The sequence below is a fragment of the Kryptolebias marmoratus genome, linkage group LG11 (assembly GCF_001649575.2).
Source record: "Kryptolebias marmoratus isolate JLee-2015 linkage group LG11, ASM164957v2, whole genome shotgun sequence".
Taxonomy (NCBI): domain Eukaryota; kingdom Metazoa; phylum Chordata; class Actinopteri; order Cyprinodontiformes; family Rivulidae; genus Kryptolebias; species Kryptolebias marmoratus.
Window position 1 is genome coordinate 22254912 of NC_051440.1, and position 10807 is coordinate 22265718.

The 10807-nt window shown below is 39.3% G+C and overlaps 1 protein-coding gene across 4 annotated transcripts in view; it reads right to left on the reverse strand.

The window, feature by feature from the left end:
* hipk2 (homeodomain interacting protein kinase 2) overlaps nt 1-10807 on the reverse strand; it is a 70232-nt gene that overhangs the window by 58308 nt on the left and 1117 nt on the right. The window lies entirely within an intron of this gene.

Genomic DNA, 10807 nt, shown 5'->3' on the forward strand with positions numbered 1-10807 from the left:
CTGAAATGTTTTAACTTTTGCTCCAAAGCCTCATTAGGAAAAAACTGGGGGGACTCAGGACACAGTGATCCGGGTGGAAGGAAACGCTAGAGGCAAAATTTGCAAACCTCATTATTAAGTGTGACTTCACTCTGTATAAATTCAGTCATTAGTGCTTGTTGCTTCATGAAAACAACCACACCCTTACTCATACACTATATTATTCTACCTCACCTGCTGTATGATGGCCAACAGCACCTGCTCTACTATGGTGTTGGGATGTGGCACCACCCTCACCCTGTGACTCTGTGACAGGGATGACGTCTCTGAGGACATTGTCCCCACTGAAAGTACCACGCTGTCCGCTGAAGCAGATGTCAATCACACAACAAATGCTCTCACTCAAACCACATGACAAATACAAATTAAACACATAAATATTGTGTTTTTTTAATAAGAAAAGCAATATAAAACCACCAACCCCCAGCATGCAGCGCAAAAGAAAGAAAGAACAACTGTAAAACACTAACATATTTGTAGCTTTGAAACAAGTCCAACTATTATGGCACCTGTTAACTTTAGACTTTCCTCTTTTACATTCACTACTTGCATCAAACAGTGTTGCTTTGGCTATATTTCAAGCACAGAGCTGGGCCATGCAGGCCCACACAACCGATAAGCAGCCATTCATTCTCCAGAGGGCTTATCATTTACGCACAGAGAGAAACACCCAACTACCCAACAATTCCTCTTATGTCATTAAGTACTAACGTTGACAGATGGACACAGTGTACTGTAATGAGACCAACACCTGAGAACTACAAGCAAGAAGCAGTAACTAAACCTAAAAACAATAAGAAGGACACACAAATGAGTGCAATGTTGGGGGCAAATATTCTACAATGGCAAATTGATCTGAACGGAGCCAAAGCAGTATGGATTTTGTTAAGTGCAGTGTTGTAATATACACACAGTGCAGAGTTTTAGTGTTGATGTGAATGATGACATGGGTTGGTGTTTTTGCAGTGCACCTCGCCTTGAGGTTTTAAAATGATGGCACTTCAGTAAGTACAGGACAAAAGCCACGGATATGTAAACACAAAAGGAGATTAAATGTAACTGATGTTCAGATAGCAGACACATCCCAATGAGCACAAACAGTGTCATTAACTGTTAATAACTATTATTAAAAGTTACTATTTAATCTCGCATAAAAAGGACAAAAGGTACAAAGTAAAAAAAGTTAAGATGTGGACATTAACTTTACTTATAAAGGGCCCAGTTGCATGAATACAGAATTCAATGTTCAGAGGAAGAAATTATAAGACAATTTAGGTAAAGGTTTGTATGGTATTTTTGTTGTTGTTGTTATGTAAAAAAATATATATTCTGAACATTTACTTTTATAAATTTAGAAGCATGTCACCTTGTTACGAATAGTTAAAGTTGGAAAATGATCACTAGATGTGAGTGAGCATGAATGGTTGTCTGTCTCATCTGTCTCTATGCGGTTCTATTACTGACTGGTGACCTGTCTAGGGTGTACCCTGCCTCTTGCCTAATGACCACTGGAGATGGGCACCAGCTAGCTCTCTGTAACCCTGAACAGAAAATGAAATGGATGGATGGAAAACACGCTGCGGAAAACATACATTTTGGGCAGTTTTAATTTTTTTAAAGGACAACATTATCACCCCACTCTTCCACCCTGATCTGTCCCTTTTAATATGGAGCATTGGTTTTGGGTGTGTTCTTGAACTTAGGGGTTAAAGTTTGCTAATATACTAATATCAAACAGACAGATGAAATACTGCTGGCTATGCTTAGAACATTTACCTCCACCATGGATGTACAAAACTCCAGAACAAGAACCATGTAATTATGTAGAAATGTATGCATGCTAATGGGTGTGTAGCAGTCTTGGCATTTCTGTGACTACATGCGTCCTCGCTTGCATAATTAAATGACTACTGCCTTTCTGAGGACTTCCATAAATATCTGACAAAAACATCTTTGATATGTGATAACAGACAGCCTCAAGCCACCACCCCAAAGAACACAAACTCACACCCAGAGGGATTAATTTTGACGCCCCACCCATTTCAAACCTAGCAATGAACCCCAACAACAGAGGAACCAGTTGAACCTGATCGAGCTTCTGGAAACCAATCATGCAAGCAGTGCCATCACTTCCTGTATTTTCAAAACACCTCTGCAGTCATTGTCAAGCCTTTAAAAATGAATTTTTTTTTAAGAAAATGGTTAAACAATGACAGTTAAAGAAAAAAACGTTACCATCTACAATCAATGCTACCCCCTACAAGTTGCTAGACTGTCCACTCCTGTCTCCCCCTCTCTATCAAATACAATCTGGGATGATACATAAGCTTCTTCACACAACAAGAGTGTGTGATATTTCAAAGGAATGTGTAAATATGATGTTCAGGGCTTATCAAGTCTTCAGATCAGACCAATCTAGAGTGCATGCCCTTTACCCCTATAAGTTGTCTCAACATGTATTTCTGCCTTCATACTCCAGATGACTCATCAATTTGCATGCTTAATAAAGTGTTTCAGTTTCACTTCATCTTCTTTTAAGCATTTCTCTTCTCTAGCTTATTATGTTTTGTCTTTTCTTTGACAATGTGAGTCCTGCCATTTTTTATATCCACACAACCTTTAAAACGTTACAGTATCCAAACAAACACATCCACTCGTAACATTTTAGGAAGGCATATGTCCTTAATCTATCTGACTGTGCCGTAAACAGGGCTGTTGAGTCCTTCTGCCCACAGAGTTAAGGTAATAAATATGGCTAGCCAGCTCAACCTTCTGCGTCTGATTCAGCGTGAAAATCATTGTTTAGCTGGTATTTACAGTATCCTCAATCACAAATAGCAGTAAAAAAACAGGCAAAGAATGGATACTCTGGGCATCAATTTAACAACCACATACTGAGTTGCTATGTATGTGAAGTACAAATCTGACCAAACTTGCATAAGTAACACCTTCAAATAAAGAATGAGAGCTGTGTTCACAATAATATACATAAAAACAAACTTATAAATCCCATGAACATATGAATCACACAAAACAAGATGCATACATTGTAATTCTTTTGCCACTTTATGTGATCTGAGACATTTTTAAACCGACAGTCTTGTTGTAGCAGTAAAGGTTTTTGACAAATGAAAGGAAAAGAGATTGTATGACAAGTCAGTGAAAATGACTTATCTGTATTGTGAGCTGATTTACAGTGAAAAAAGATTAGGCTTTGAGCTATAATCTTTCAAGGAACTAAATAAAGTTCATGTCACAAAGAGGGATACCATTTAACTATGTCATGTAAATAAATGCCATGTTAATAAAACAGCTAACACATTTTAGATGTTTTACTTCTCAATTAAAACAATGGCTTAAACATAGTATTTAGTTAATATTTTTTTCTTTTCCTCTGTTCTCGTTTGCCTCCTGTTCTTATTTATATTAGTTTGCTTGTTGTGTGCTTTTTTATTATCATTGTGCTATTGTTAATTTTTATGTTTGTTTTAAAAGATTAGATTTATTTAAAGTAGTTTCAGAGGTTTTAGCTCTCTTTAAAATCTTAACCAAAATATTGGCTAGAATGCAATGGTTGAAATGTTTTTATATGTAATAGTGTTTTTGTACTGTCCTTGTTAAAATAAAATTAAATCAAACTCAATATTTGTTCACAAATATTAACAATAAAGCTCATGAATGGATCTCTTATCTATGTCTCCTTTTCATTGAGGTTTAATGGGGTAAAGCCAAATGGCACAGTCTTGACTGTTTTTGACTAAAAAAGGGAAAAAAAGCAGGTGCTTATGACTACAATTCAAATTGTGGGCCTATCTGAAAATGCTGGAGCAATCCAAACAAGTTCTACTATGTTAGCAGCTGCTTGGTGCTAGAGGGGTAGCTGAGAAAACAGATACCTAACCAGACAACACTGATGTAAAGAAGAGGAGGGTAGATTTTTTTTAAAAAGCAAGATTTTTGCAACCCCCAACAACTTTGCCACTGCTATGACAACCTCCTCGTCCATGGGAACCCCACACCCATCTAAACTAACCTCCAATTCCCCTCCCCTCCTAATACCCCCTGACCTCTGGCTGTGCCACTGAGGCTAATGGGCCCCTAGATGAAGGTATTCATCTCTCGACCCCAGCTCCACTTCCTCCCTTCTTCTATTTCTGCCTTACTTTACCAAGCTTTGTCACTCCCCATCTCTCTGCCATTTTCCCTCTCCATCTCTGTCCGTCAGACTGAATGCAGGGGTCAGTTCAAAAGGCTTCCAGGCAGAGCTGCTGGCGGGCCGTAGTATGCCTGTGGCTTTGAAGTGAGGAGGGATCTAAAAGGTGCGCAGCCTGGTTTTTATACTTCAACACATTTGGGCCCAGTAATTGAAACCGGAACAGTCATTCCTTAAATCTGTTTTGTTTTCATGACCATGAATTTATGTTCAAATATTTAAAGAACAAACTATGTGTTAATAAGAAGCATATGAGCAGCATTTCCAGGATAAGATGTTGCAATTGTTGCTGTTTTGTGAACCACACATTTCTTTACAAATCAAAAATCTTGACTTTTTACTATAAACATGCAAAAATAGAAAAGGTTGGCTGAGAAGGCACATTTTTGTCTTTTAAATGTGTTCGGAGATGTTCTCCTGCATTGGGAAATGTTGCTTACAGTTGAGAGCAGCTGCTTTTTCTTATGTCAAGATTGGAGTGTTATTAAAGGAGCCAGCGGAATGCCTAATTGAATCAATGACTTTTCAACATCTTTCCCTCCACATTATCCTTTAAAAGCTCATTAAAGCTTGGCTTCCAGCCTTCAGCAGCAACAAAGAAATTAATTTTCCTATAATAACTGAATATCAAATAGATACTAAGACCATTTTTCCTGTTTAAATTTAAACTTAGACTTTAGTCTAAAATTTAACATCAAGATCTATATTAAAACATTTTATCATGTCTTACTGCTTTTTAGGTAAAACTTGCTAGTTTTTCACAATAAATGCAAGAATCCATTGAAAGTTCAAAAATCTGAACTAAATTAAGACAATAGATGACAGGAAAGGAGTTTAAAACAGTGACTAATGCTGTTTATTTTCAGTTCTCGTGAACATGAGTATGTGCCATCACAACTGCTTTCTTGGTAACAAAATAATTAGAAACATATTTTATGAATAAAACAAGAGATGAAGGATGATAAAACTACATCAATAGAAAAACAAAATGACAAGTGCAGAGTGGAGGTTTTATAAGGCTGAAAGAATATGAAAGCCAATGCAAGTAGAGTGAAAGGAAGAGGCTAAAGCTGCTCATTTCCATGCCTGTTGACTCTTTTGAGTACTCAAGTTCTCATCTATTGCCGTCTCCTTTCTGTTCTGTGCCTTTTGCCTCATGGGTTTGGACAGAAATGGGCTTGAGCACTCGTTTGAGCTTTGAAGTCCTTTGGTTATCAGCCAAGCGTAGCGCTGTACCTGCAGCCATCTGTGAAGGGACCGGCAGCAGCCGCCCATCGCTCCACTTCCCTTCCATGACTGAGAGGGGCTGGAGCCAGGAGTAGTGATGGTCCTGGCAGTGGCACTTAGACCATGTTGGCCAGCTCTACATGATAGAGCCCAGAACTGTGTTTGTGTCAAGGAATATGAAAGCATACAACCCAGAAATGCTAACCTCAGTCCCCTAATCTCACCATGTAATTCAGTATCTCTCAGCTCGTTTTAATATCTGTCTGTAAACACTGCCTCTCTGTCCTCACCTGCCTACACTACATTTTTCCATTGGCAAAGGGGAATAAAATTTGGAGGTTATGAAAGGCTTGATTAAAAACTGCATACCATTTTTCACTGTGTGTGCTTTATGCAATATGAAGAGACAGTTAGAGTCTTTTGTTTAAATGAAGTGCCTGTGAGTGTGGCAGTGTCCTCTCTATCTAGATTTTCTATCATCTATTATCTTTGCCTAATAGTCAATGGTTTGTTCCACTTTTCTGTTGGATTAAATGTGCTTTTCAACTGTTACATGTCAATTCAATGTTGGTGATACAGTCAGCTCTGGTAGCTCTCTTCCAGAGAGTGCAATGTCAAATGGACTGGTGTGAGGAGACATAATCACAAACAATAGGATTAAGAGCTCGGCAATGTGCACTAAAACAAGCTGGTGGGTTAGTTTAGGGGGTTAGTGATGGGATGAGGCAATACAACCCACCAGGAGGGACTGAGCGTGGTGGGAAGTAATGAGGGGGTCTGAAGGTTTATGGGTGGAGGTCATGATTGGGGAGAACAATAAAGCTACAGTAGCCAGACCTCATCTTAAACCAGCCTAGAAATGTGCTACACAGACACAAACACACACACATGCACATGGGGGCTTCCAATCTGGCCATCAGGCTGTTGCTGAAGTGTCACATGGGCACCATGTGTGCTGGCCAATGGCCTCTCGGCTTATCAACAAACAGAGCAGGATGGAAGGAGTGATAAGAGATAGATGTGGGGGTGGGGCAGAGAAATGTAGGGTGGAAACTGGAGGGGGGTCATTGGCAGATGATGAGAGATTGCAAAGTGAGCATGCAATATATAGTGTGCAAGCAAAAAAAATGCAGATCATTTTCAATCTTCACTGTGCAATATTATTCACATACATGAAAAATGGTTTGACATCCTCAGCATAAAAAGTGCCCCTTATGCTTGAGGAATCCCTTTATAATTACTGCTTAACAGGAGCAAGTTAACAATGAGGCTTATTCACTCTGTGCTGTGTGGAGAAGCGGTAAAATGTGAACCTTTGTTTGAACCGTGCACTCTCATAGCAGATCAAAGCAATGGATGTGTCATAAGAAACAGAGACTCTCAGCATCAGGCTTTTTGAACAGACAATAAGTGGTAACTGTGTAACTTGTAGCAGAAAGGCATGCTTGACATTTATCTTTCTACTTTTTTATAGATAAATAAAGAAATACAAAAACATTTCAGGTGAAATGGCCTCCCAGTAAGGTTTACAAAATTAAGTCTAGAATCATATATAGAGAACTGTCAATTTCAATGTCTGTAATGAAAGTTTTAACTTGAGCAAACAAGGAATTACAATATTTGCATTCTGTATCATGAAGTTTGCAAAACAAATATTGAATTTCTGCATCTTAAATTATGCCAGTTACGCCAGCTTCCTCCCAAACAGAGCCTGGATTCGCTACACTGCCACTCAGAGCCAGAAGCAGCTGTTCCAAACAAGCGGACATCATGCACAATGTGAAACAAAATTGCAGGGGGGAAAAAAGAGCCCTCACACATGCTTGACAACCAACACGGAAATGCCTTGTGTAAGCAGTTGACAGGGCTGAGGCTCCATCCCAGCCAATCTCTCTCTTCCCCCTTTGATAAAAACTAACTAATGTCAGCAACTGATGTGGTCTTTCCAGTCAAGGAGCTCAGAGCCGGGCTTTTGGAGTTGTTGCTGTGTGAGGTTTGCAACATATGGCAGAATCACTTAAAAAGGAGGCTTACTAACAGAGGAGAAAACTTGCATTTTTTAAATATCCTTTACATCTCTGTAAATTTACAAAAAGAAAAATGCTAGAGAGAGTTGTGTACTTGAGGACTACAGGGAGCCTGGTGTTTGCTGAAGAGTGTATAAAAACTCGAGCCTGCTGAAAAGAATTCTGCTCATGAACGCTGGGCCTTCTGTGTCTGTCTGGCCCCTATGCTAACCTGTCATTTTAGTTCTGCCTCACCCACTCAACCCCCCTCACAACAAACACCCATCTGTTTCCAAAATCCTCAGATCACACCTGTGAACTATTTCGGCACATGAAAAAAGGCTCACATCTTCCCCTGCCGTGGACAAAACTAACAAGCCACCTTCATACAAAGCCTCAGACCTCGTCCACATGAGAACGCTGTATTTCCAAAACAATCTTTTCCTTGTTAACACAATAATAAGGTGTTTTTTTTAATGCTCTATTCAATGCAATGTTATTATTTATTAGTCTTGTCTGCCCATTGAAGTCATATAATATATGAAGGTTTTGCTGTAGTTGAACAATTGGTGTCTGCAGCACAAAATGCAAACATGTAATCTGTCATTATTGGGGTCGTAGGTTAGGCAGGAGGTGGGACTATGACAGCATCTTTTTCAAAAGGTTGCATTTAGGCTCTCCACACAAGACTGCAAATGTGGCGTTTAAGGATTTTTCTCACTCTGGAACCCAGTTTTGAACAATTCTATTTAGAGTCTCTTAAAATAATTACTGCGCAGACACAAAGTTGAAACGATAAAACAAACTTTAGCATATTCACAAACAGCTGTTCTGTGTAGACAAGGCCTCAGCCTCTTCTGCTTTAACAAAATCAATAAACAATCCTGCAAAACTGATTTACTGTTTCTTTTTAAAGAGCAAGTTTTGAACAATGCAAAAACATTGCCTATAAAAGCTATTTTAGAGCAAAGACTGTTAAAAACATGTCCTAATGTTGATGAATCATGTAAAAAAGAATCTGTGATGATAGTTTCTTCCTGCCTGGTGAAAGTTGTTTAATTCTTACGCTATCCTTTATTAACTGTTAAGCTATCCTTGCCTGTTTCTGTCTATTTCCTCACTGAAGAGCTAAACAAACCACCCCGGTTGTCATAACAGTCAGGAAGACAGACCCCTCATTGGCTCCCCTGCGTCGGCCTCAGGGTGTGGCACTGCCATGGCCCCCGAAGGCCCCCAGGGTTTTTCCTGCAATTCTAATCAAAGTTTAAAAGGCTGCAACCTTGGAGCCTAAGCCTGGGCCACAGTCAGTGAGGAAGATATCAATCAAGCTGCTCCAAACAAGCACGTAGGGAAGAGGGTGGGAGAGCGGTAGCATTCTCTGAGAAAGTTGCTCTCGCTCTCTTTTTTGTCTGTCTGTTTTTTCAGACAAGTAAATTCTTCTAAATGAGAGCAGGGTGCATTTTTTTTTTCTCAGAAATCACAAAGTAATTCAAAGTTACATTAACACATAATGGCTGTGTGGACAGATAAATCATTAATCTGCCTGTGATGTTACACAGCCTGTCACCAACACCATCAGCAGCAGCTTCTGAGTCATACTCTGCCTGTTTTTTGTTTTTCCAGGTGGGAATGAATGAATCTACTCTGTAATAGTACATTTGGACCTGTGAGAGGCAGATCTGCAATAGTTGCCCTTATGCCTGGTGCCCAGTCCTGCAGCTGTCTAATCCTCTTGCAGGCTCACAGACAGATAGAGACATATGCCTATGCATGCATGATCACACAACAACACTCATATCTAGGCAAGGAAACAGGGCAGGCGGGCAAGAAGACAGGTTTTGTCTGAATATTAGCTTTTCCACAGCTGGGGGCTGCTGGACCTGCTCTATTCATCAGACATCCATCAAGGTGTCAGTTTGGATTATGAGACCGGACTCCCAGGGTGATCACACCACTACCCTTTCTGCCAGCAGGTCTGCCTGATGGCCTTCTGTCTGAGCCAAGAAGGACCAAAGACAAACACATACCCAAAAAAAAGTAGAGCCAATGGGAAGAGAACACAAACTGACACAAGTACAATATCTGTTTCAGGAATCTTCCTTTAACAAATATGAATACGCTACTTTAAGACTTGGAAACAGAAAAACAAATAAATGTTCCTCAGGAATCTCAGGTTTAAACAATTAAATGAAGTGCTTAATCATATAGATTTAAATTATCAGTTGTCCATAGCTAAGGGTGAATAATTACCATGATGACCAGTCCTATTCTATGTGAAGGGCCCCCCAAACCTATTTTCCACCAGAGACTTTGGTCATTTCCATGACTGCTCTACATAACAGCCCTCTCTAATGCTGAGGAGGACAAGCAAGGTAATTAATTCCCCCTGCTGCCTCTTTCTCTTCCCTTCTCCTCCTTTCCATGGTGAAGGGAAAAGTCGGGGAATGTAATTTACACTAATTACCTTTTGCATAGGAGTCTCATTTCAACTTTCCTTTTCATGTTGAAGGACTGCCTCTAAGCTTCAACACCCCTAATGGAAAATCACTACAATATTACTATAGGAACATAACACCACTAAAAGAAAGTGTGCAACCTTATTCCCCTATTTTTTATAGCTCCTTCATAAAACCTAAAAATAAAGACTACTTTTTTCAGATGATTCTCTTTGATTTAAACTCTAGTAGCTCAGCTGTTCTTCTCCTGATCTGGACTAGGAGAGCAGGGGGTTCCCTTTAATACCAGCAGAGGGACTATAGAGTAAACACAAATTAAACATGAGGCTGCTCCAAAATAAATATGGGAAACATTAAGGCTCATCATTTGCATGTGTTACTATTCGGTTTGCATAACCATCTGATCAGCAACTCTTATTCTAATATGCTAAATTCTGTTAAAGGTGTTCTCCTTAAAGAGGAGCATCTCTAAAAACTACAGGACTTCTGAAAGCAACACTTCATCTGAATAAAATAAAAATCAATATGATACAATTTGCAAAGTATATTATTGTGCTGTCATCCCTGATTTGTCTTAATGGTTAACATTTTTTTTGTATTTTATTATTATTATTTTGCTACATCATATCTCAGTCAAGCATGGGTAATACATGGACCGATTGTATTCTGTAACACTCATCAACCACCTTGCAAAGGCATTACATGCAACAAACCTACATTATGTGTGATTTACTCCATTAGGATGAAAGGAAATGTATAACAGCACATAATTTAGAGAAGCATGCGGAGTCGCCGTCTTTCAAATGGATTAGTTGGAGCCACAATGCTGCAGCGATAGCGAATATGCTGTATTATAATGGACTCCA